General features: G+C 32.0%; 1 protein-coding gene and 1 long non-coding RNA gene across 5 annotated transcripts in view; one reads left to right on the plus strand and one right to left on the minus strand.

Moving 5' to 3' along the window:
- Positions 1 to 7,136, plus strand: part of LOC110709833 (MADS-box transcription factor 23-like) — a 31,139-nt gene extending 24,003 nt beyond the window's left edge. The window contains exon 11 of the transcript XR_002509041.1: positions 745 to 7,136. The gene's annotated coding sequence lies outside the window, so the exon portion shown is untranslated. The remainder of the gene's footprint in view (positions 1 to 744) is intronic.
- Positions 1 to 22,093, minus strand: part of LOC110709834 — a 34,226-nt gene extending 12,133 nt beyond the window's left edge. For 3 of the 4 annotated variants that reach the window (XR_002509042.1, XR_002509045.1, XR_002509044.1), the window contains exons 1-3: positions 21,212 to 21,468; positions 20,844 to 20,908; positions 20,676 to 20,741 (exon numbers count right to left, since the gene is read on the minus strand). This is a non-coding gene — a long non-coding RNA (uncharacterized LOC110709834). The other variant, XR_002509043.1, reaches the window with a different exon arrangement.
- Between the last annotated feature and the right edge of the window lie 3,702 nt (positions 22,094 to 25,795).

Genomic DNA, 25,795 nt, shown 5'->3' on the forward strand with positions numbered 1-25,795 from the left:
ATTCATCCAAAAACCACCTTTTTAACCTTATCCTTCCACAAAATACATACTTCAGCAACAAGAACACAAATACGCAAACCATAGTCTCACCACCAAAAAACATTTACATACTACCATCCTTTCATAATGTTCTTTACATTTCTTTATACATAGTCTCAAATGCACATCTTTTAATTGTTAATATCTTCAACTTTGAACAAGAAAACTATGAAAATTTGATGTTATGAGTTTTAATTTTGAAACAAATCCAACAAGATCCTACATAATAATGTTTCCTCTTACATTTAAGTCATCATTTAGGGGTTTCATACTTTGACCACAAGAATAGTGAATGTAAAAACATAATGAAACGAAGACAAGGAATAGGGTCCAGATTCTAAATCAATCATTAATGTTTATTAATGCAAACCAATGTTTAAAAAAGAAATTTGGTACTCATCCCTACATCACTATATTTAAAAGTGACAAAAAGTAGTCATAAAACATGTTTTCATCATAAAATATCTAATATGTAAGACCTCTTCTTTTCTCATTGTTTCTCACAAAGGTTAATACTCCATCTCTAAAAGTCTTATGCGTTGGTCATGAACATTTTATGCACATCCCAAACCTAAAATTAATCTTTCTATGTTGTGTTGTTAATCTCTCTTGTTTAAGTGGAATGTACAAGTTAGTCTCTCCGATGGCGAGAGATAATTTGGTAGAAAACTATCACTCCACATGTGAGAGCATTTTGTGTTGCAGGGTTGAAGATTTGGAATATCAAGATAAAGTTCGATTTCATATTCCCAATACCAAATGTAAGGACCCCTGAGACTTATGATGCTTAAACATCAAATTATGTTTATGGTTTGTTGTTAGTGGATTAGAAAAAGATAGTTATTGATGTTACGAAATTATTAATATGTAGAGATGATTGTTGTTGCACATGTCTCATGGCTTATTATTAATGATATTTTTCATATTTTATAGTTTAACAATATTTAAAAAGAACTTCCATTTAAAAGCCTAAATTGCAATATCAACTATCTAAAAAGCTACCAAAATTGCAATTGTTAAAATTTATGACCTGCTACAAGTATAATCTTTAATAGCAATTTATAAAACCCAACGTAGCACTCAAAGATGAAAAACAATGAATACATTCATAACATAATTTATCAAATAAAATTTTAGTACACTATAGATAAAAGTGTAGTGACTTTAAAATCAAAGAACTACAAGCCCCATACCACCATTGTAAACTTCAAAATTTGACCATTGCATGAATATAGATGATAGAGGTGTACTTTATTCGGTGATTGTCTAGACGTTAAACCATAGAATTTAATCACCTTATGGGACAAATAATGAACTATTACAAAGAGAAGAAAAAAAAAAAAAAATTGCACAATTGTTACTAATTTAGAGAAAGTGTATGTACTTTAAGAAAAAACGGTAAAAAGGGGTATACCAAATGAAAACAACAAATGTCGAGACATGAGGTATGGTGGAGCATAGAGGATTCCAACATTATAACTGGATTGGATTGTGTCATTCTACTCTAAGTCTTTTCCTCTTTGTACTAGTTTTAGGAGTTAAAGAGGTCCATTGATTAGATAATTTGGTACTCCCTCCGTCCATTGTTATTCTTTCATTTAGTATCATGCATGTTTTGTTTGTTTTAAAATAATCTCATAAGTAACCTTAAAACGGTACTTTAGTTTTGGTAAATGAAACAAAAAAAACAAAAAAAAAAAAAAAAAAAAAAAAAAAAAACTTCTATCCATGGTAACTCATTTGTTGATTAATATAATTCTTAAGGTTTAATACCTAAATATATCTTTATTTGTCGACCACAATTAGCATTTCTATGGTTAAACCCTCTCCTTCCCTATCTTCCTTCTCTCTCCTCATCCACCACCCCTATGTCAACCGCTTCCTTTTCAACTACATCTCTTTGACGCATAACACGTCTCCATCTTCCTTCCTCAAACTCAACCATTTACAGTCATTCACCCATTTCTAATAGTTCCCACATGTTCTCTCCTCTCTTCATTCTCCATCTCCAACTTCCCTCCCCAAACCCCATTTAAATTCACCCTAACACCTGATCTTCTCCTTCAAAATTCTCTAGGGTTTAGTTATGCACAATTTGTCATTGCATCAACACTCACTGTTTTGACGTTGTCAAGGATGTTTCTAAGTTATTGCCTCTAGTTCAAAGAGTTGTTGCCAACGTGCTCTTACCTTGTTGTGCTTGTTAATGTAGTGTTGCTTCAAATAACAAGGATCTTTTTAAAACGATAACGAATTTTTTTGAGATTGTGATTGTTCATACGGTTTAATTTGTTTTACTCTCTTATTTAATTTAGTAGTTAGTGAGCAAGAATTCTAGATTGATAATGGTTTTCTTGGTGGTAGTTTTTTTTTGGCAAGATTTATGTATACCTACTAGAGTGATGGCTAAAAAAAAGAAATGGAGGTTGGGCAATCAATCGTTGATTTGCAAGGCAGAAGAGGAAAGGAAATAAAATAAGAAGGCAAAAGAGAAAGGAAGGAGATAGAGGAGGCATATGGAGCTAAAAAAGACGATGGTGGCCGAATTGTGAGCATAGCCAGGCGAAGGTGTCCAACTTTTAGTGGAGGATATGGAGATAAAAGAGAGGAGGGAGTAAGGGGGTGTCATAAGGAAATTTAAGCGATTCTATGATTGTGCTATTAACCATCATGAGAAAATAAAAAAACTAATTTTGTTTCTTACTATTTGTAACAAAAGGTTATTAATTTGTAAGACAAAGATATTCCTTTGTAGCAAATAATAAGAAACGAAGGTAGTATTTTAAGGTTTTATACTTCCATAATGTCATGAGGGGTATTAATCAAGAATAAAAGGTTACCTTAAATACGAAGTATTTCTTTCGTTTACTAAATAGAAATAAATAGAAATTGCAATTTCACATGGTTACCAATTAAAATTTCCCATTATTTTACCAAAGATTGTTTTATGTTAATTTATGGTGAATTTACATAAATAACAAAGACTACAAACATAAGTTACTTTAGGAATTTGAAACCCTTACAAAGCACATCCAAGTCCCAAAAATAGCCACATTTAAGCTACTTTTAAGAGCTTTATTTTCCATTCTTTGAACACTCTAAGCTACATTTACGATAACATATTTCGCATAGTTGAAAAAAATACCAATTTACGTGCAATCATACACCATGCCTATTGATCAAATGGAGGAAACATAGGCATGGTAATTCACTAATAATAATCGAAGCTTTTGATCTATTTTAATAATCCAACCTTTAAAGGTAATTCACTTTTATTGATCCCATGTGATTGGTAACAAAAAAAAAAAAAAAAAAAAAAGGTAATTTTGGTTTTGTTTTTTTTTTTTTGAGAGGTTTAGGTGAAGACAAGAGTTAGGGAGGAGAAGATAGAAATCGATGTGAGAAGGTACAAAGGGAATGATGGGAAGGGAAGAATAGGGGATGGTAGCCTAATAGGTGCCATGAAAAGGGAAGGAGGAGAGAGAGAAGGGTAAGGGAGGAAAGAGAAAGAATTCTTTTCAAAATAATTAATTAACATAAAAAAAAATTTAGACTAATTAAAGAGCGACATGTGACATGCTTAACCCATCAAACCGATTACCAACCGTTGAGGCGTAAGCAAATTACCCCCTTTGTTAGAGAATATTCAGAACATATTCCCAAAGAAAAAATGTTGAATTGCTAGAATAATTTTTTCTTTTCGAAAATACTTTAACTTCGTCGAGGATCTACAACCCCCACTTAATGCACAATAATTAATGAATAAGTAATATAGTAATTTTTTATTGATAGGTCCTACTTTACAATTACTTCAATTATATAAGAGCCTCGGAAAATGCAACAAAGTTATTAAATGACTAAAAAAATTTGAACAAAACCAAGATTTCAATAGATATAAGATTAGTGATAGACACGTAGAAAAAAAAAACACATAAAATTGAAATATTATGTATATTATAAAAGAAAATGCAAACAATAAAGTGAAACACTTGAACAAAACACATAAAAACAATAAAGAGAGTATTTGTGACATGCCCGGAAAATTGTGTTTGGTTGACAAAAATAGCGCCAAATTAATGCTCAACAACAATGAAGAAAAAATTCATATAATTTAGGCTAATTTAGGATAGTAATACATGAAGTGTCATTTTACTATTTTAGAATTTAAAGGAGGCTAAACATTAAGTACTTCATTTTTCCATTTGTTGCTCAAATGATACCTCTTGATGATAGGGTGAACGAACTTAAGACTCGGGAGGAGGAGATGTATTAGAGACAACAAAATAGACAAAACTAAAAATGGTGACAAAGATATTTCATTTTTCCATGTAAAGGCAAACCAAAGGAGGGCTCGAAATCACATTAAACCTATTAAAGATGATGAGACATGGTACAAAAATGAGGTTTCGATCAAGATTGCGGAAATGGTTGCTATGATTCAGTTACGGAATAAATGCATTGATCATGGATTGTGTCGCAATTTGTCGCACATGAATTTAAATTATATTTAAGTTTTAAACTATATGTTTTACGATGATTTTTATCATAAATATTGGAAATCTTATATTCTTATACAAGTATATTGTGTATTCCTATACCTCTCTTTATATTTTAGAATTAAAATCCTTAAAGTGTGTGGGAGGCCTAGGGTAGTAAATTAGTACTCCTTTATGAATAAGGGAAAGAGAAGGGTGGGGCATGGGGTTACGTGGGATGTGAGAAGGGAAAAAAAGTAAAGGGAAAGAGAAGGGGTGGCAAGTAAAATTTTCAAAAGAGAATAAAAAGGGATGTCTAATAACCAGTACCCAACTCTATCCTATTTTAATTTTTAAAACAAAAAAAAGCTTTTTTTTTATTCGGCTAGAGAATCTGCTAGACTTTTATGGAGAATTCGCAACCCCTCACCGGAAAAGTGTACAGAGAGCTTAAACCTTGGTGTTTTTACTAAGGATATTTGCTGGTAATGTTTGATGCGACCAAGTTTCAGTTCAAAACAGTCGTACCGATCAAAATCGCGGGGTATTATAAAGCAGTGTGTTGAACCGTATATATCAAAACGGCAACTTGCAAATCTGCTACGTCTGAACTGATTCGCAATGAAAACGACCAATTTTCGAACAAGGGGCTGGGAATAGTTATATGGAGGAAGAGCAAATTACGAAGGTTTTTGTTAAAAAAAAATTTGAGGATCTTTTTGCAACGAGCAGACGGAGGTGGAGAAGATAACCGCGGCAATATCAATCGAGCAATTCAATAAGATGGTTGCCCCTTTCAATGGAGAAGAGGTGAAAAAAGCGTTGTTCCAAATGTGTTCGACAAAAGCTCAAACGTTATGTCTGGCATTTTCTTCCAAAAATTTTGAGGAGTTATAGGTAAAGATGTGATTGACAAAGTTATAAACATCTTAGATAATGAGGATAAAGGTCATTTAAATCAAAATCATATTAATTCAATTCCAAAAAAGAAATTGCGTGTCTCTTTTAATTTTAGACCAATTAAATTGCGAAATGTTTTGTATAAATTGTGTCAAAAGTCTTGGCAAACAAGTTAAGAGAATCTCAGAGTTAAAATACTCTCCATTATTGCCCGACGAATAACTGATAATATTCTAGTTACTTATAGATATTTTCATCATATCAGAATGAAGAAAAGAGGGAAGAAATGTGTCCTAGGCTTGATACTTGACGTGAGTAAAGCTTACGATAGAGTGGAATGAGATTTTTTTAAACAAATGAGGTGTGTTAGCTCTACTTCTTTTGATGTGTTAGGTGAATGGGCAAGCCTCAAAAACTTTCAAACCAAGTAGACAGCTCCAGCAAGGGGATCCTTTGTCTCATTTTTTATTCATCAATCATGTGTGCAGAAGGGTTATCTACTAACAGCGCCAAGAGGAGAAAAATCATCATGGGGTTAAAAATTAGGACTGCTAGTCTTTTTTTTTTTTTGGATGACAGTCCTTTTTCTGTGCGTGCTAATGAGGAAACTGAGAGTATTTTTCAACCTATGAAGTCGCTTCGGTATGGATAAATCAGAAGTATCTTTTAACCAAACATATTTCAGGAAAAGGGAAATATGCTGCAGATGAAATTATCTTTTAAAGTTGTTGATGGACATGATAAATATCTACAACCTACATTAGCAGCACCGAGAAATAGGTTTTCCAATCTATTCAGAAAACACTAAGGGGTGGAAAGAAAATTTTCTTTCTCAAGTCAGGATGTGAAATTCTCATTAAACCGTTGGCTTAAGCCATCCCACTTATGTTATGCAACTCCATTCCACTGAGTATTCTTAATGAGGTTGAAAGACGAAAACAATTTTTGGGGGTCCACAAAGGATGAATGGAAGATTTGTTGGGTTGCATGGGATAAGCTTAGTCTTTAATAAGGCCTTGTTGGCCAAAACAAGGGTGGAGAATATTAACATAAGAGCGGTTTTTAACGACGAGGGTTCTCAAAGGGACATATTTCAACTCTTCTACGTTGTTGGAAGCAAATAAATGTCCCAAATATGAGCGAGCTACACTTGGAGATCACTCTTGAATAGCCGGGATGTAATCAAGAAGGGTGCAACGAAGCATATAGGGAATGGTATGAATATAAATATTTGGGATGATCAAAGGGTGTCTAAACTCCCTAATTTTCGGGGTTTCTCTACAAACGGAGGTGGGAAGGATTTTCCGACTTTGTCAATGAGTTGTGGGAAGGAAGGAGGTGGAAGTGCAGTACCTTAATGGAGTTGTTTACGCCAATACAAGTAGCAAATATTAGTTGTATCCCTCTTCCAAGTTTTGGCAACTTTCAAAGGAAGAAAATTACACCATCAAAGAGTGTCTATAATATGCTTCTATCAGATTATGCAAAGACAACTAAATCAAACTTTAGTTCTGTTTAGGGGTGAGCATTACCGGGTAGTAAAACTAAAGACTCGCCCCGGAACTGGTTAGTATCGGGAACAAGATTTTGGAACCGGATCCGGAACCAGTTAATATTGGGTCCATAATTTTCAGATCCGGAAGTGGTAGGAACCAGCTCCAGAACCAGGTACCCGGTTGGCTTATACAAAGTAAGAAAATCAACGACGTCCCTCTAACAAAAATGATTAAAAAAAATCAAAATCAAACCCAAAAACTCAGATTATGGAGCTTGGATTACAGAAAAAAAAAATAAAAATTCATCTTCATCAGCATTATTTTTTATATCTTCTTCGTCATCTTGTCTTTTACCTCTTTTCATTGCAAAAATAAAAACTAATGATGGAAAAGAGTAAGGTAAGATCTAAAAATTTGTAAATGGGTAAGATTAGAGTGATTTATTTACCACTGTGTGGGTGAAATTTCTAAAAAAAATCATCAAAATGGAGTTGAAGGGGGCGGATGAAAGTAGATATGGTGAATTGATGTTAGGTGGCTAACAAAATGAAAAGGGTATTAGGGTTAAGTAAAAAGAGTACTCCTTATATATGTGGTTGATGGAGTTTAAAACAGAGAGTGCGCCAAGTATTATAAGGGCCCAATGGAATAATATATTCCTTCCGTTTATAATGGGCTATGAAATGTGCTATGAAATGTACATTTATATGGAAATACAATTGGTTTCGGATACCCATCGGGTACCGGGTCCTAAAAATCAAGAATTGGAACCGAAACCTGATTTTTAGAGCCGGGATACCGGTTCTGGACCCAGCGGGTCTTAATCGGTTCCACGTCAGCAGTTCCGAGACCGAGTACCGAATATTTTTGCTCACCCCTAGTTCTTTTGATTGGAATGTAGTTTGGAAAGAGAAGATGCCTCCAAAAATTAAACCTAATTTGTAGCAAATAGTTAGAGACAGCCTTCCAACCAAAGCTAATTTGATGACAAGGGAGGAGCGTGGACCGAAAGTGCCCTTTGGTGTGGGGATGGGGGACCGTATGCTGGTAAATTGTCATGTTACAAGCTTGCTTTGGTATCATTCTCCTGCGACTGGAGATTGAAACCTTTGACTTTCAGCCAATGGTGCGTGGACTTGAAAAAGAAAATGAAAGGACCACAATGGTGGGACTTATTTGGAGTTTGTTAAAAGGGTGTGCTTCAGGCTTAGCGCTTGGGTTTTTGAAGGAAAGAAGAGATTATTCATAAAGCAATTGGTATGGTAGGAGAGAAAGCTCAAAAGGTTGCATGAATGGTAATAGGGTTAGGGCTTTACCGTTCCAAGCTCCTTTTGTAGGAGTTTACAAAACAAATTCTGATGTAAACATTTTTTGGTGATGGTAGTGTCGACTTTAAAGATATGGATCTTTACCTTTATTGTTGGTATATATAGAATTTATATGGATCTTAACTAACAATAAAGGCATTAAAGGGGTCGAGAATCGAATAAACCTCTTACCATATAAATTCATATATTTTTAAAAAAAAATATAAAATAAATTTTTAACCTAGCTAATAGGTTACACATCCTCAGTTCCAAATTAGATGACACAGTTTGACTTTATGCACTATTCACATAACATGCTTAGACTTTGTTCTGCGATTACTTGCTTTGACTTCGTTTTGTGATTTCGTGTTATAGCCATGTGGGGTTTTGTTAGATTCGTCTGAACATCTATTTTATAACTATTATATTTTTATAATTTTTGCTAATATGTAATCAAGGATATTTGCATTAGGAAATATGCATTGGCAAACGTTCCTAAATGAGATATGTCATCTCATATGAAACGAAGGAAGTACTTTCTTTGTTTCTAAATTGATGCACCTCTTTCCTTCATAGGATGTTTAACAATACATGCATCCCTTGTCTTTTTAGTAAAGTTTTACATGCAAGAATGCTACATTTCCCTTATTTTTGAGGGTACCAACTCCACTTTCACCTTACATGTTATGGTTAAAGGTAAGCACATGGGCAATTATGTAAATTACTCCAACCTCTCCCCTTTTTATGTAAATTATTAGGTAAGCCATGTCTAGAAACATTGGGATGAAAAAAAAAAATAGTACACTTGCGATTGTGATAATGGTTGCATTACTTGACAAAATGACTTGTAATGAACATATAAAACGGAACATGGCTAACATAGTTTAATTTTTTTCAAATTATTCACATTAATGGGTTTAAGACTTGTTTGACATTATTTAAAGTTTAGAGATACTCATTCCATCCCACATTACTTTTCTCGATTGGGTTTTTTCACGCAAATTAAAAAAATTGAGGCATGATATGATTGGAAAGTAGATGTTAATATTTATTTATTTTTTTCCTTTTTAAATCTATAACAAAAAAATGAGAGATTGATTAAGTTAATTTGGAACTTATTGGATATTAATGACCCCCATGGTGGGCACATTTTGAAGGAAAATTTACGGATATTTGTGTCTTAAAATTTTCAAATGAGAGCATAATAAGAATAATATACGGCTATAAAAAGAAATAGGAAGCACATTGTGGGACAACAAAAATGGAAATGGGAGAAGTAAAGAGGGAAATACAAAATATTTTTTAGCCATAATATAACCAAATTAATCATAATATGGTTTGGGGTGACATACTTAGTGAATTTAAGGAAGTACTTAGTTATCATGTTTATAAACTAAGTAACTAGACCCTCCACTCCTTTTTATTAGTTACGTTTTCTACATCGGGTGTTCCCATTTATTAGTTACATTTAGAATTTTATTATTTGTGTTTGTACTTCTTTGACCCTTTTGCCCTTATTTACAATTTATACTCCCACTTTTTCACACAAAAAATTATACAAATGTTCTTTAACAATTTTACTTCTTCGCTACCAATCACATAGGCACAATCACACAGGTACCAAAAAGGGTGTACTCTTTTTTTTTTTTTTTTGAAAACCACATGCTCCATGACATGGCCTTCTTTTCTTTTTTAAAAAAATAAATAAAATCAATTATCAACTTTATTTTCAACTTCAAAATCATAAAATAACTCCAAACATAACTAAATATAAGAAACAGAAAGAGTAATTGATAATATATTTTTGTTAAATTAAATTAAAAAAAAGACAATAAACAAATGTTCTAATATGACAAGTCGCTGTTACGTAACGCACGGGGGAAATAAATACGTTACACAATGACCTAGTTTCAATTACATGCCTATAACAAGTCAAAGAAAAGGATCATTGTTAAGCTCACATAATATATGCCACAATACAATGCATGGACACTTCACCTAAAATCATATCCACGTAAAAAGTACCACGCGATGGACACACGATGATACATGGCTTTTTTTATGTATTCAAACGCTTCAACTCAAACCATATCCTACTAAGATACAACCCATTTCGCTTTTTGACACATCTCATCTTTTCAATTTTTGATCAAGGCTATGTTTGTTTTGAAATGATTTTCTCATTTTCCATTGTTTCGACAGTAAAGGAATGCAAAAAAAATTCCCAAAGGTGGAAAATAGTTCTCGTAAGAATAGACATTATCCCTAGGGATGAGCATGAATTTAGGCTACCCGATCTTGGAACCAGAACCGGTTTGGACCCGACGGGTCCAAACTTGGACGTGGACCCGGTTCCGGTTTCAAAATTTTGGAACCGGTGCCAACCGGTTCCAATTCCAAGTCCTAAAAATTTAGACCGGGTACACACTAGGTTAAACCGATTCCGGTTCCGGGTACCCGAATTTGGACCCGACTAAACCGGGTACCCGGTTATTGGTACTATTTGTTTTTTTTATATATATTTTAGCTGGATTTTATAATATAAATTAGGCCCATTTAATAATAAGTCCAATATGGGGAAAACCCTAGTTCATTTCTCATTTGTTAGCCTACAACCTCCACTTCATTTCTTAGTCTCTCCCTCCCGCTCATCCATGTTCATCTAGTTGCCTGATTATCCAATTCAAGATAATGTTTGATTAATTTTGTACGTTTCAATTTAAATTTGTTCGTTTTTAATTTTATCACATTATTTTTGTGGAAATTTGTTCTTTTGTTTTTTTTTTGCGAAAATGTTCATGTGAGGTTGATAAATTGTTGAAATATTTTCTAGTTTAATTTCTCTTTTGATTTATGCATTGAGTTATTAAATCTATCACTCGTTTGATGAATTTTATTTTAGGATAAATTGACCAACCTAGAGTAATGTGACTAACTGTTAGCATGTTTAGGTCTAATGTTAGTGAACTTGTTGTGAATATGTGTATGGCAAGATGGGTAAGGACTAATTTGATTGTCAGCTTGGGTCGTTTTCTCTCTTAACTTATTTTTTTTTTTTAGGAATCACTATTAAATTATTAAGTCTCTTACTAATCTTGTTTACAACTTTTTTTTTCCGAGGTTAATGATAGTGGGATACTGAGATTACACAAGTTGATGATATTCTTGGAAACAATTGATGTAAAGGTCACTTTTATTATGTTGGCTTGCTATTTCTATACGGTTAATTTGTATTATTTTTTTTTTTTTTTGGCTATGTTAATTTGTAATTTATGGAACTTTTAATGGGAACTTTTAATTTGTAATTTTTGGAACTTCTTATGCGAACTACTATATTAATTTGTGTATGATATTTATAATTAGCATTCGGCAATAAATTAGGTATTGTACAGGTTTAGTGCAGGCTAACAGCAACAAACAAGTTTGTGAAAGAGTAAAATACCATTAAAAAATTTAAAATAAAACATCGTGCACCCGATTTTGGAACCGGTTCCTACTGGGTCCAAGACCGGATCCAGATTTTTGGGTTCCGGTGTAACCAGTTCCCTTTTTTGGGACCCGGTGTAACCGGTTCCGATTCCGAGTCCAAAGAAAAAAAATCGGGTACCTGGTTATGAACACCCCTACTTTCTACTCCTATTTTCCCCAAACCTATAAAAAAATTTCTTGTAAGGGAACAAACAAAGGAAAACTATATTGAAAATTATTTTCCATGAAGAACCATTTTCCCAAAAAGTTTTTCGTTAAAACAAACGAAGCCTTATAAAATTAAAGTGAAGTAAGAGAAAGAAGGTAACAATTAATAATATAGGCACCTTCATAGCTCATTTTTAAGTGTGAACTAAAAAGTACTCCGTATTGAGATATTGTTAATGTAATAGTGTGTGGTCCAATGAAGAACAAAATGATAATATAGAATTTAATAAGGCAAAAGTGATAAATTGTGCAAGTAGTTTATGTTTATGTAAATGTAGTTTATAAATTTTAAAATTTTTAGATTTATAATTCTAACAATAGGTCTTATTTATCATTTTATTCTTATTTAAGAAAATACTAACATGATATTCGATATCTAAATTTATTTAATGATTTATCTAGTTTATTAATGGTCAAATTCTCTTTTTTTAGGATTGACATTTTCTTGTATTCGCTTTGTGACCGTGCTCGTTCTCGTACGACCTGGGTGCTGACCACCAAGGGTTGTTTAGCATTGGATCCAAATTACAAATTGGATTCGAAAGCCAAAAATTTTAACAAACATCTAATCCTAAATATTCGGAAAAAAAAAAAAAAAAAAAAATTGTATACACGAAATTCTGAATCGGATCACAAAATATTAGATTGGGTCAAACGAATCATATATTTTTGAAAAGCCATAGTGATGGATGTTGGTTTTTTGTGATGTAGATCACCTAACCCTAAGCCCACTAGAGACCGGCTTTGGCCCGTGGACGAGCAAATCAAACCCAACCCATGAGCTCAAAACCACTAAAACCCAATCCTTGCCTATTATACTTACACTTTCCCTTATCCAAAACTTTCTACTGTTCTTAACTATCTTCTTTCCATTGACCCCACGGCCTTTTTTCTAAAATTGAATGGGTTGTGCCTAGACAACCCTAAAGCCCGTGGGCTAAGCCCATGGCCCGACCCAAAGCCATCTATAGAGCCAACAGATACTTATAATGAATTTTAGAATTTTGTGAAACGGTCAAAAATAAAAGGGTCACCAAAGTGACCAAACTCAAGCTGAATTTTTGATGGGATATAATGATGTTAATGAGAAACTTGAGCTTTAAATATAGTTAAATGCTACTAAGGAGCATGGTACAGAAATGCATTTTAGTCACAATTACGGGTGTTAACAAGCCGAGCCTACTCGTGAACTACTCGAGACACAGCTCCATCAAAGCTCGGTATAGGCTCGACTCAAGTGGGCTAACACAAACTCGGGTTCAGCTCGATACCTTGACGAGCCAAGCATGAGCTCGGCTCGAAAGCTCCTGAACATGTTTGAGTTTTGTATAATATCAATTTTTTTAATAAATTAATCATTGACATAAACTTTGTTTCATAATTAGGACTAAGAATCAAGAACTAATCTTCAAAGCTCTAGTTTGCGTTCTCGCTGAGTGTTAGAGATTTTGTTCATGGCATTTGTTGTTGTTTATGAAGAAGAACTAACATTAGAAAGAGGAATGAAATAATCCCACATGGAAAGATGGGAGCAAAGGATAGAATATAAGAATTATAAAAGCCAAATTTGATTGCCTTTGAAACAATGTCTATGGGCACCATTTAGGCCTCGTTGATTTTAGGCTTGACAAGCTCGAGCTCAATTAAGAGTCTCGAGCTCAATTTCCCAAAGGCTCGTGGAGCTTCGAGCACAAGCCTAAGCTAGCTCAAGCGGATCCTACTTAGTCACGATGACTCGTTAACACCGCTAGTCACAATGACGGTCATGGTATTACTCAAATGATGCATCGAGGAGAACCATGTTGCGGTTGTCACAACAAGAATAATGTTTACTTATTTTTTTTTGTAATTAAAGGTTTGTCTAGCGCCTCATCAACTTGCCACCTCATAAAGCGCTTCTCTTTCGTTCAATAATTCATCGATCACAACCTGTAAGTCCGGTTGATTGGTATTTGTTGCTAGCAAGGTTATAACATACTCAAGTTGTGTCAATTGTTCCATCAAGGCATTTCAATATTTCTTACCAAAGCACACAAAGGGCCCTTAGCCCCTTACACCAAATCCGAGCAGCACGCTAGGCTTGTTAACGAGCAAAAACAGCACAAGCAAATGTCAATGTGCAATATTTTCCCTTTTGTCTATTAAGGGACAAGTGTCTGAGAGAGATGGCTAAGCAAATGAAGGGAGCACAAGCAGGTATGACAACAAAGATTATCTATTTGGGGGGGGGGTGTTATTACGAGTATTGTATAGGCAAGGCCTACAACATAAATAATAATGTTTGACAAATTTAGGTTTGCTCCCCAACGAGCTTAGTTTTAAAATTACATTTTTCCATTCTTTATTGGGTTGACACAAACATAATAATGGAATGTAAGTCCTAGAAGACTTAGAGGAAAGCATCCAAAACATTAAAAGGAGGTTGCCATATAATAAAAAATTATGCTTCACTACAATAAAAATTTAGTGAGTGTATCTTAGGCATTGTCCTTTCTTGTATTTCATTTCTCTTTAAAAATCTTTGGTAGATTCAAAAGTAAAAACTCTTATGTTAAATATCCAATTTGAATCTAAAAGCTTGTAATGGTAGCTTATACGGAAAACGAAAAGGCTTATTTGATAAATTTTTCATTTGTTTATGGATTATGTTTCGTGTTCTAAATAATGTTCAATTGTTTCTTAAATGTTTGTCTATAGAATTTCAGGTTTAAGGCGCCAGTATTCCATTACACTCATAGCCAAAACAGACATATTGGTTTGGGTGTGGCCAAACACACTTAAGGCACCAATGAATGAGGTTTATAAAAAATTAAAGCTGATAAAGAGAAAAGGACACGCCATTGGACGCCTCATCTATTATATAATTGTAGAGTCAATTTTGCAACACTTAACCACACCACTCCAAAACCCTATTAAATTTACTTATTTGGAGTTGTGGGAGTTATTTGGAAGTTATTTTTCCTATTAAAAAAAAATATCTATAACTTCCACTTATACTATTTTTTTTTTTCCTAAACATACCTATATCCCATGCATTAGCATGGGTATATTCTAGTCTATTATATAATTGTACAGTTTTTTTTGGCCAACTTTCAATTACAAGGCTTCAAAATTCCAATACTAAAATTCTATGCACTCTGTTATTTTTTTAACCCCTAATTTTTCACATAACTTCCGCTGTAATAAAAAATTTTTTGGATAAACCCCCTAATTCTTCACATAAAGTGACTACCATAATTATCTTTACAACCAAAAAAAAAAATCCAACATTGTTATTCTTTGAAATTATTCTAGTTATGCTTTATTTACAAGGTTTTGTTGACTAAGTTCACAAAACTCTACTACTTATCCGCTAAGATATACAGTGTATAATTTTGAAATGGACTGATTTTCTTAAGTTTGTTATTTGTTACACTTCAGAATTTCTTCAGAACATTTATCACTAGAAATTATACAAGTGGATGTACAGACCATTTTAGTGAAACACAAAGCACATTTTATACATATAATAATGATTTATTGATTAGAAGTTATTTGTACTTTGTTTAAAGATAAAAATTATGAAGCATGATCACTGACAAAAAAATTAATTTACTCCATTACCAAAATTATTCCTTCCTGAGACAATAAGAGTACTAATCCGACTCTTGGTCCTAAGAATGATGAAATAGTGATTGGAGATGATTTGACAATTTAAATAATATTTGTCCCTAGAAGTATTATAAGACATACAAATTGAATACAGGATTTGATGTAACACATAATTTAAGTAAATCAAAGATTCAACTACTTCCATTATTAATTTACCTCACTCGTGTAGATTTAAAAACCAAGAAAGTAAGATAAAAGCGGGTAGATGTAATAATGAGCTGTATAAATAACCTAAAACAAAATGGGGGTGTGTGAATATATAAAAATAAAATTTAAAAATATAAAAAAATAAAAAAAAATAAAAAAAAAAAAGGGAGCAAAAGGTGTAAAATGTAAGGGAAAAAGGAACAGAAGATGGATAAACTGTTGGGTAAGATGGTAAATATGTTTACCAAACATTTAAATGAGCATAAAAATTGTACAAGTGAATAGAAGAAAAAAAAAATACGCTAAAACAAAAAGGTGGGAAGAATAAAAAAGAAATGAAGGGGTAAGAAGGATAATGTGCAAACAAAAGTGGAATGGAACTAGCATTGAATAAATATGGGCCAAAAATACTTAAAGACTAACTTGTAAAAAAAAAAAAAAGGTAGAAAGTGGATATTACTTTATCATGTGTCTTGTTTATAAATTATTTCTTTTTAAAGTTTAACCTCATACCTGTATCTAATCTAATATTTAAAAAAAAATCCTAAAAGATGATAGGTGTCCCTCAAACCTTTTATATTTCCATATTTTATTTTTAAAAAACAACTAGTATTTAACTCGTGCGATGCACTGTTAAACTTGTTGGTAAAATATGTTTTTCATATTTTGATTAAAGAATTTTTATTGTATATTTGGATTGCTTTATGTTTAATTTGAATCAAATTATATGTAAAAATAAATTGCATTGTAGAAATACGGCTTATAATTTAGTGCATTATTCTTAAACACACACAAAATATACAATTAATAAATAAAGAAATCAACAATACTTAGAAGAAAGACAAAAACGAAAAAATAGAAATTGAAAAATAATTTAAATTGGTTATATCAAAGACAAATAGTATCTTGTAGAGTACAATACAATATCTTGTAGAGTAGAATGTAAAATTTAGAAATAGATAAAAAAAAAAAAAAAAAAAAATCAAACCAATGAATTCAAAACGGAAAAGATAATACAAAATCGAAAAATAATGAAAAGCGAAATACAAATTTTATCAACTCATAAACAAACGTTAGGATAAGATCTAATTTTTTTTGAAAAAATCAAATTAACATTAAAAATAACTACAAACAAAAACCAAAGTCAAATTTAAAACGTAAATCGAAAATTTATCCAAATAAAAAAAAATACTTTAGTGGATCTAATTCAAAATTTAACAAAAATAATATTAAAAAAATCCTAAATGAAAACCACAAGCAAAGTCGAAATAAAAATAAATAAATAAATAAAAAAAAAAAAAAAAAAAAAAAACCTTATAAAAATTAAAATAATATCCTAGTTTTTTGTAGGATGAAACAAAATTATAAATAAATTTTAAAACAAAATAAAAAATAAAAAAATAAAAAAGCAAATTTGTAACCAATAAAAATTAAAAAATTTTGAATATCTTTGAAAAACGGTAGATGAATTCTTCAGCACGTTTCATTTAAAAATAAATAAAAACAATTTCACAAAAAAAGAAAAGAGTCAAAAACGAATTTTCACAAATAAATTTGGGAAAAAAAATATACCGTAAAAAAAAAAACCAGATCAAATTTAAAATAGAAAAGAATTGTTTAAAAATGATAATGAAAAATAAAACGAAACACTAAAGTAAAAAAATTAATATATAAAACTGACTTTAAACATTGAAAAAGAAAATAAATGAAACTCCAAAAAACAATTTGCTTTATAAGAGATTAAATTCAAAATCATAAAAAAAAAAAAAAAAAAAACGAATTTTTAAAAAACAATGTAAAAATATGAGAATTTGAGGGAAAGAGGAATTACAACTAACCTTCAAAATCAGAGAGATTGTTTGGGGGAGAGAGAAAAAGGGTTGATTAGATACCAGTGAAGAATTGGGAATCAGATTATTTATAAATATTGAATGGAGAAACTGAAAAGGGAATAGCGTCGTTTGGGAATTCTTGAACAAAGAAACAAAAGGGGATAAATTGAAACAAAGAAGTGTTGTTGGAAAAAATTTAAAATAAACCCAAAAAAAAATATATATATATATATAAGAAAATCAGGAAAAACAAGAAGTGGACACGTGTCCTTTCAACTTCCGGCTTTAAAATATTAGTATAGATTTAAATAACTAACAAACATTTTTCCACTCTTGATTTATTTTTAAACCATTGTGTCTTTCCATTATTTCAATTTTAACAAATTCATATACATTTCTTTCATTAAAATGTACTAATCCATTTTTTGTACTATTCCTTTAACCCTTCAAATTAATATCTGTCGGATTTGCATCATATACGTTTTTAAAATATTTTTCAAATTAATTGAAAAATATAAAAAAAAAATAGTAATAAATTAAGAAAAAAAAATAAATAAATAAAAAAAACCTAGTGATTTACTTAAAAAATATTGTCATAAAGCTTAATAATCATTTTAGATATAGAGATTTAAAGAAAATCAAAGTGTATACTTCTATATTTTTACAAAAATTAAATACTACCACCTTCGTTTTGCTGAGTCTGCTACGTAAATCAAGGAAAAGTAAAAATGGGGACCATATATATGGAGACCATATAAGTGGGTACTTTTGTATTAAAGAGGAGAGAGGGAGTAAGAGGTTTATTAAATAAAATTGGTCCCCCCAGAGTGGGGTTGTAGATGATTAAAAATGAATAAAAATTATCATAAAAGGAATAAAGTAAAAGTGAGTAGAACTTAGAAAAATGGATGAAAACGGAAAGTGAGTAAGACTTAGAAAAACAGAGGTAGTAGTTGATTGTAATAACTCAAACTTATATTCCAAGAGGTATTAACATCTAGCATTAACACACTTCACCCTATTTTCTAAGTTATAAGAAAAATGTATCACATAACGTATTCATCAGAAGTAAAGAGGTGTCAAAAAGAGGTGGGGTGCCATGTAGCAAATGAGTCACTTAATCTATTGTCACAAGTTCACAATGCCTCTTAACACCATCTGCCTAAACTTTAAAAACCCCATTTATGACACTCTTTATAACACTAGGCATTCAAAAGAGGAAGACTAACTAGAATGAATTAAATACAGCCTTAGTTAAGGTTATCATAATAACACTATCCTCTTTCACAACTTCCACAGGTTATTTTAGCAATTTTAAGGTCATGCTCTCTAGGTTCTTTAGGGCATTATAGTTCAACTACACATAACTTCAAAACTTCACACATTCTTATTTAGGAAAAAACACAAAGGCTCATCACTTCACCAAGTCTCCCAATGCCTAGTTTCCACGGAATATCATAGGAATCTACAAATCTATCACTCATAGAGGTGTCTAGGATTTTTTAAGGGCTTATGAGTACAATAATTGGATAACCTTTGGGACAACATTAGGCATCCCCATTTTAACATTTATCTAAATAAACTAGTTTCTAGAAGATTGAAATGATAATAAAATATGTAGGGTATTTTTAAGCCAATTAAAGCACAAAGTTTTATCCTTCAAGTTAAATTCATAGCCTATTATTACTCAATCTGTATCTAAAAACTAATCTTGTTTATTTATTTGCACAGTTTTGTGAAATATTTAAGCATAATTATCTTCAAACGTGTATTATAATTATAAAAAGATATATATATCATAGAAATACACGCAAGACAACGCAGATAAGATCACACATGATTATGTTTCTTCTTACAAATTTCTGTTAGTATTAGATTATATTTCACAAGAATCAAAAATGATTCTACATAGGACTATAAGTTGGAAACGGGGGAGTCATATACTCATATAAAAAGAAAGGCTGCTACTTATGTTACACACCCATGGTGTTATAGGTGAAGAGAAAGTTATCTAAAGATGGTATGAATAACAGGATTGACAGTGACCAAAACCTAGCTAGACAAGTAATACTTAGAACAGTAAAAAAATAATTCATAGAAAGGCCTCTTAAACTAAAGGAAACTGGTAAACATGTATCACTGATTGTAGTAACACTTGTGTGCCTAAATGTGGATGCTCAAATCCCTATTTTGAGATAAAGTTCAACTGATAATGCAAACATAATATCAAATTCATTCTATATAAATACTTAAATAGAATTATCTATGAAGTACTCCCTCCATTTCACCGTGATAAAAACCTAAGGAGGGTTTAAGTGACTAATTTAGCATAAGAAATTTGAAAATTATAAAAATATAGGACAATTAATGTAAAGCATCCTATGATGAAAAGTAAGACAATCCAATATAGACAGAGAAAGAAGCATTATTTTGAGCTCCATCCCTTTGAACTCATTGTCACATTGCTATATAAAAAACCAAGAAATCCCAACTCTCTTAGTCAATGATAAACATCGTCCTCTTAGTAACAAAGGCTCCTTTACTTTTTCCGTTCTTCTCCATATCTCACCACATGCTCTCAACCAAAACGGAGAAGTAACTCGTTAAAAAACCATATGATAAATTTATTCAATCCAGTATAACACTTATCACAAACAAGCTCTAATGTTCTGTATGCTAAGCATCGCAGGGATCTTTAGAGACGGAACCAGAAAATTAGGAAGCATAGACATAAAAATCTTTGGTCTGGACTTTGGAGGAGAATAAAAGTGTAATTGATCAAATTTTCAATAAACACAGTTAAGGCAGTAAAACAACAAGGCTAAAACCATACCACATCTACACCCAGTGAATAGCGTCGATACTAAAATCTAAAAAGTAATTTGTTATAATCAATAATTTATGTAGTTTTCATCAAATTCCTAACTAGGTAGCCACCGGAAACATACAATTAGCAATTTCAACTTCTGCACATAGTACATGGAATCTAAACCATTAAAGATATTAATAGAGTTTAATATGCCAATACTTTCATTTTACGATAAAGCTATATACAAGTTGAACTACAGTAATTCATATTATATACGTACTGAACAAAAAGCGAAGGACAGTTTAGCAATAAATAATACTTACTTGTAGCCATCAAATAAACAGCAACGTGTGTTTCAAATTGCATTCCTCGTAATTCTTCTCATTCACCTTCAATCACAAATTTCACAAAATAGAATCAACAATGACAAGAAATAATTAAAATCATAAACATAAAAGACAAACAAAATCTCAATGTGCTGCATTACTTACAATTAAGAATTCGATTGTTCAAGCTCGGAGACAAATTAAAATGATAGAATCCATCTGCATAAATCCTGTTTTCACAACAATACATCCATAATTCATTATTCTCGCACATTCAACTCTTGTTACTTAAATTATGAGGTAAAATAACACCCAAATGCAAAATCTAGCACAATTTGCTGAAAAATTTGTGAAAAAAAGCGATTAAAAAAGCTAAAAATAGCTTAACAGAAGAAGTACTCCGTAACATCTAGAATCAAATCCAAAAGAGCGCATGCAAATTGCAATAAACGAAAAGAGTATGAACAATGCAAAATCTCGGCAACGATAAAACAGCGATTGAAGAAATTACAAAAATTAGGTTAACATCTCACCATAAAACTTTGATCATCGAAATCGTTGCCCTAATTTGACGATTAAATCGCGAGTAAAATTGAAACAATAAGAATTATAAAAATTCTTTGAGAATGAATCGAATTTTGAGTGAAATTCAAGCAATGTTTGATCAAATGCATAGTAGATTACAGCTATGAAATGCGATCATGGAACTGAAATTGCAGGAATCAAAATTGAAACGAGGAGAGAGAAAGAACAATGTGTCTCCTTGAGTGAGGCATAGTCTGCATAGAGAGAGAAACGTACCTTGGGTTCGAGAAAGCGAAAGAAGGAGCGAGAAAAAATATCTGGCATAGTGTGACTAACTTTTTATATGGGGAGTAGGGGACCCGTTTATACTTCAATTGCTTACGTAGAGTGGCGATTTGATTATCGCTTAATTACGTGATTTGGTACTCCGTCTATGATTACCGACTAGCGACTACCACATTTCGTACTCCGTTCGTCCTTTAATGTTAGTTATGAAGTCCACTTTATTAGCTATGTCTATGGAGCTCTTTCGATATTAGTTGTTGGTATCATGAAAAATATGTAAACAAATATTTTTAAGTTATAAATGTCTACACCCTATTCTTAATTTCATATAAGAGTTCAAAAAAGAGCAATAAATATTAATAAGGTTTGTCAAATAAAAAATAGCAGGTCTAGAGTGTGGCTAGCCACACCATGTAGCCGGTTGTAAAAAAAAAAAAACAAAGTAACCTCTAAAACACTGACTGTGTAATCCCTGTAACGTTGACCGTGTAACCCCTATAACATTGACCGAGTAATCCCTGTAACATTTACTGAGTAACCCTTATACCACCGACGAAGTAACCCCTATAACACTAACCGAGTAACCCTCATAACACTAACGAAGTAACTCCATTATGGTTGGCTACACGATGTGGTCAGCCATATATAAGAATTTTTGAATAAAAAAACAATAATGAGGAAAATAAGTTAAAAACATTTTAAATGGTATAATTGTTTAAATATTATTTTGATACTCTTCCTCCAAACTTTATTGCAGCACATTTTGTATGTGGGTGGCACATGTGGTCGCTTATAAAATATAAAGTAACTCATATTACATTTAACCGAGTAACTCCTATAACACTGACGAAATAATTCCTATAACATTAACCTAGTAACCCCTATAACATTAACAATAACCCCTTATAATAGTTGGCCACACGGTATAACTTGCCATATATAAACTTACGATAATCTTTAATTTATATCAAAAATATTTTGACTTATTTGATTATTTGGATCTGAAATATCTCCATCTCGATCCGATCCAATCCGATGTATTGGTAATATTCATGAGTATAATGCAAAGATTTAAACTGGTACTCGGTATTCCATACTCGTAGTTATACTTCTATGCTCTTTTGGGACTCAAAAATTTATGAGTGTTAAAAAACTGCATGATCCACTTTGATAAGCAAACAATGATGAATATAGCTGGTTACAAGTGGCAGCTCTAAAATAAATCATATGTCAAGCAAACCAAACACCTTCTTGAACCGTACAGCCAGATCAGCTAGCCAACGTTAATGATTTCCCCTCTAAGGCTCTAACTATGATTTAATTTGGCCATTTGCTTTTTGACTTAATAAACCATATTAAAAATCCAAAGCAAATTAACTAACCAGGATTGAACACGTAATTAGATCTATCACCCTATGATTAATACCTAATCACTACTTAAAGTATATAAACTTTATTATTCCCTCCGTCTCATAAAGATTATTTGTCTTCGATTTCCGCTTTAATAAGTATAGCACGAAATAGATAAAGTGGAGATAAATTATAGGATCATGCTAATTAAAATGGAAATGGGACAAATCAATTATAACGATCTAAGAATAATAAGACGAGTTTTAAGAAACGGAGAAAACTTTATTAAAAACCATTCTTAATACTCCGTACTAAGTTCTTTATTTTAATAATAGCATACATTGCAATTTGTACACTTGCCGACGTCTAAAGCGGCACGTGTTCTCGTTTAGTGAATTAAGTACGACGACTATACAAATATAATCTCTAATCTATAGTAGTAGATATTTATAAGAGTCCTTGCGAAGATATTTTTGGTTCAATATAGATTTTTATAATAGGGTAATCAAGATGCTTCTTTTTGGGAGGTCGTTTGTCAAGTGTGTGACACTAATAATTATGGAATGGAGCAGAAGAAAAAAGTGGGGGAAGAAACCTATGATTGACTAATTAGATATTGGTTAACCCAAGATTCAACAATTAGTTTAGCCAATTAACTCTACTGCCGACGTGTGGTGGAATATTTAAGCTTGTCAAGTGGATTGCTAATCTTTTTATTCTCTTTTTCATTGAGAATCGTTTTCCAGGTAGACAGGTAGTGTTCTACATTTTTTTTTGAAAAAGTGTTCTACGAGTACACTGTTTCTGCTTCCGCGTATGGTATTTCAAGTAGTCGTGTTAGAATTGTTTTCCCTATAAAAAAAAAAAAAAAAAAGAAATTTTAAAATTTTAAAAAATTCCATGACCGTAAAATTTTCAAAACAAAAAATAGAGTGTACTTTATTTGTCTCTAAAAACATATTCGAATGGTAATTAACTAATTATCTCATAAAAAGATGACTCAAAAAGATTAAACTACATACGAAGTAATATAGATGAAGGGAATAGTTGTATTCTTGTAATAACTAAATTGTGTTATGTACCTGAGTGTACCGTACACCCAGGGTTATTATAAATGAGCAATAATTATTTGCTCATTTATTGATTAAATGAACAAAACATTATTTGAATCGTCGTCGTCATTATCAATAGTATTGCGAATAGCTCTACGAAACTTGAAAAACCCATCATTGTCTTCCTTTTCTTTGTAATTTGATTCAACATCATTATCATCAAATTTACTTCTCTCCCCTAAAACTTCTCCCTTACCTTCCTCTCTATCTCCTCAGCTTCGACAATGTCTAACTCAAGCCACTCAACTTAGTCAACTTAGTCCTTCTTCCTTCTCCAAATTGGTCAAGCTTCAGCTATGGAAGCTCAACTGCCGTCTCTGGAACTGGCCGACATAAAAGGACACGTGGAGCTCTGGCAAGCCCCCGCCGACATTCTCGCAATCATCGGTGATGTTGCAGGAGTTCCATCACTAATCGGAAAATTGATTTGGTATGAGATCAGGAATAATTTGATTTGGTTTGATTCTCGCAAAGACTGGTTTGATTTGGCATGAGATGAGGAAGTTTGATTTGGCGAGTGAGTGTTATGAGGAAGTTTGATTGGAACGAGGACAAAAAAGGAAGAAAGTTCAGTCAGGCAAACTAATTGGAAAATTTCGAATATGCCCTTGGGTGTACCTAGAGGAAGGTACATCCGGGTGTACAAAACAGGCTCCCCTTGTAATGATATCTCATTTTTAAAATCCGTACATTTGTTTTTTAAGTGACTTATTTCCTCTCTTACCCATTTTATTTTGTTAATACTAATGTTAAAATATTTGCTAATTCATAATCAGATATATATCAATATTTAAAATTGTGCACAACAAACGTAAAATTAAGGTCAAAAATGGTATAATTATTTTAAAAATAGAGGTAGCATATTTGTTGAAATTATATTAAAATGTTGTTAAATAGGCATAAGACAGACCCATGAGTTATATGGGTATAAGCACGAGCTTTCACGATTATAGATGAACTTGAAATTCGGACCAAAAAAAGGAAAAATATATATATACATATATATATATAGGGAGTGGATCATGTGAAAACAAGTCTAAGGCTGAAAACTAAAAACAAGTAATCTAGACCTAATCTGACAGAGGAGATTATATCCGTGTGATAGTTATTCTTGACCGTGGGATTTGTTCCTTGATTTCTGAAAATCCATCCACTCCTCTACTTTTTACTCTATTTTTCTTTCTCTTCCATCTTACGTTCACCATCTTCTTCATTCTCTCTGCTTCCCAATTCAATATCAATGTTAAACATCATCAAATTATAGAGGAATTTGGTTCAATCTTCGTCAATAGCTTCAAAAAAGTGAGTTTTCGTTTATGATATTTGTTTAATTTGGTATTATATACGTGTTTTTGGAAATACCAAATTGATTTTTCGATTTGATTTTTTTGGGATTTAGTAATTCGTGTATTAGACATACACTCCCTCACTTCTTTCTCCTTCACGCAACTTCTCTCTCTAAAATTGTTCATCAATTTTGTGCGATTTTGCGTGTTTTGTTCATCAATTTTGTTCGATTTCCAGTGCGATTTTGCGACTTTTGCTCATCAATTTTTTCGACTTTTTTTCATCAATTTTGTTCGATTTTGTTTGATTTTGCGATTTTCTGTTCCATTTTGTTCGATTTTGTTCAATTTTGTTCGATTTCCCGTTCAATTTAGGGTTTTTGCTTTTTTTTGTTTGATTAATTTGCGATTTTGCTAATTTTTTTATTTAGGATGGTGGGGGTTACAATCGGTGTTTGTGAGGGTGGGTTTATCACCGAAGTTTGGTTCGGGGGTAGGGGTGAACGAAGAAGATGAGATCGGTGAAGAGCTGTGATTGACTTCCGTAATTGGTCGTCGG

The sequence above is a fragment of the Chenopodium quinoa genome, unplaced genomic scaffold, assembly GCF_001683475.1.
Source record: "Chenopodium quinoa cultivar QQ74 unplaced genomic scaffold, ASM168347v1, whole genome shotgun sequence".
Classification (NCBI taxonomy): Eukaryota; Viridiplantae; Streptophyta; class Magnoliopsida; order Caryophyllales; family Amaranthaceae; genus Chenopodium; species Chenopodium quinoa.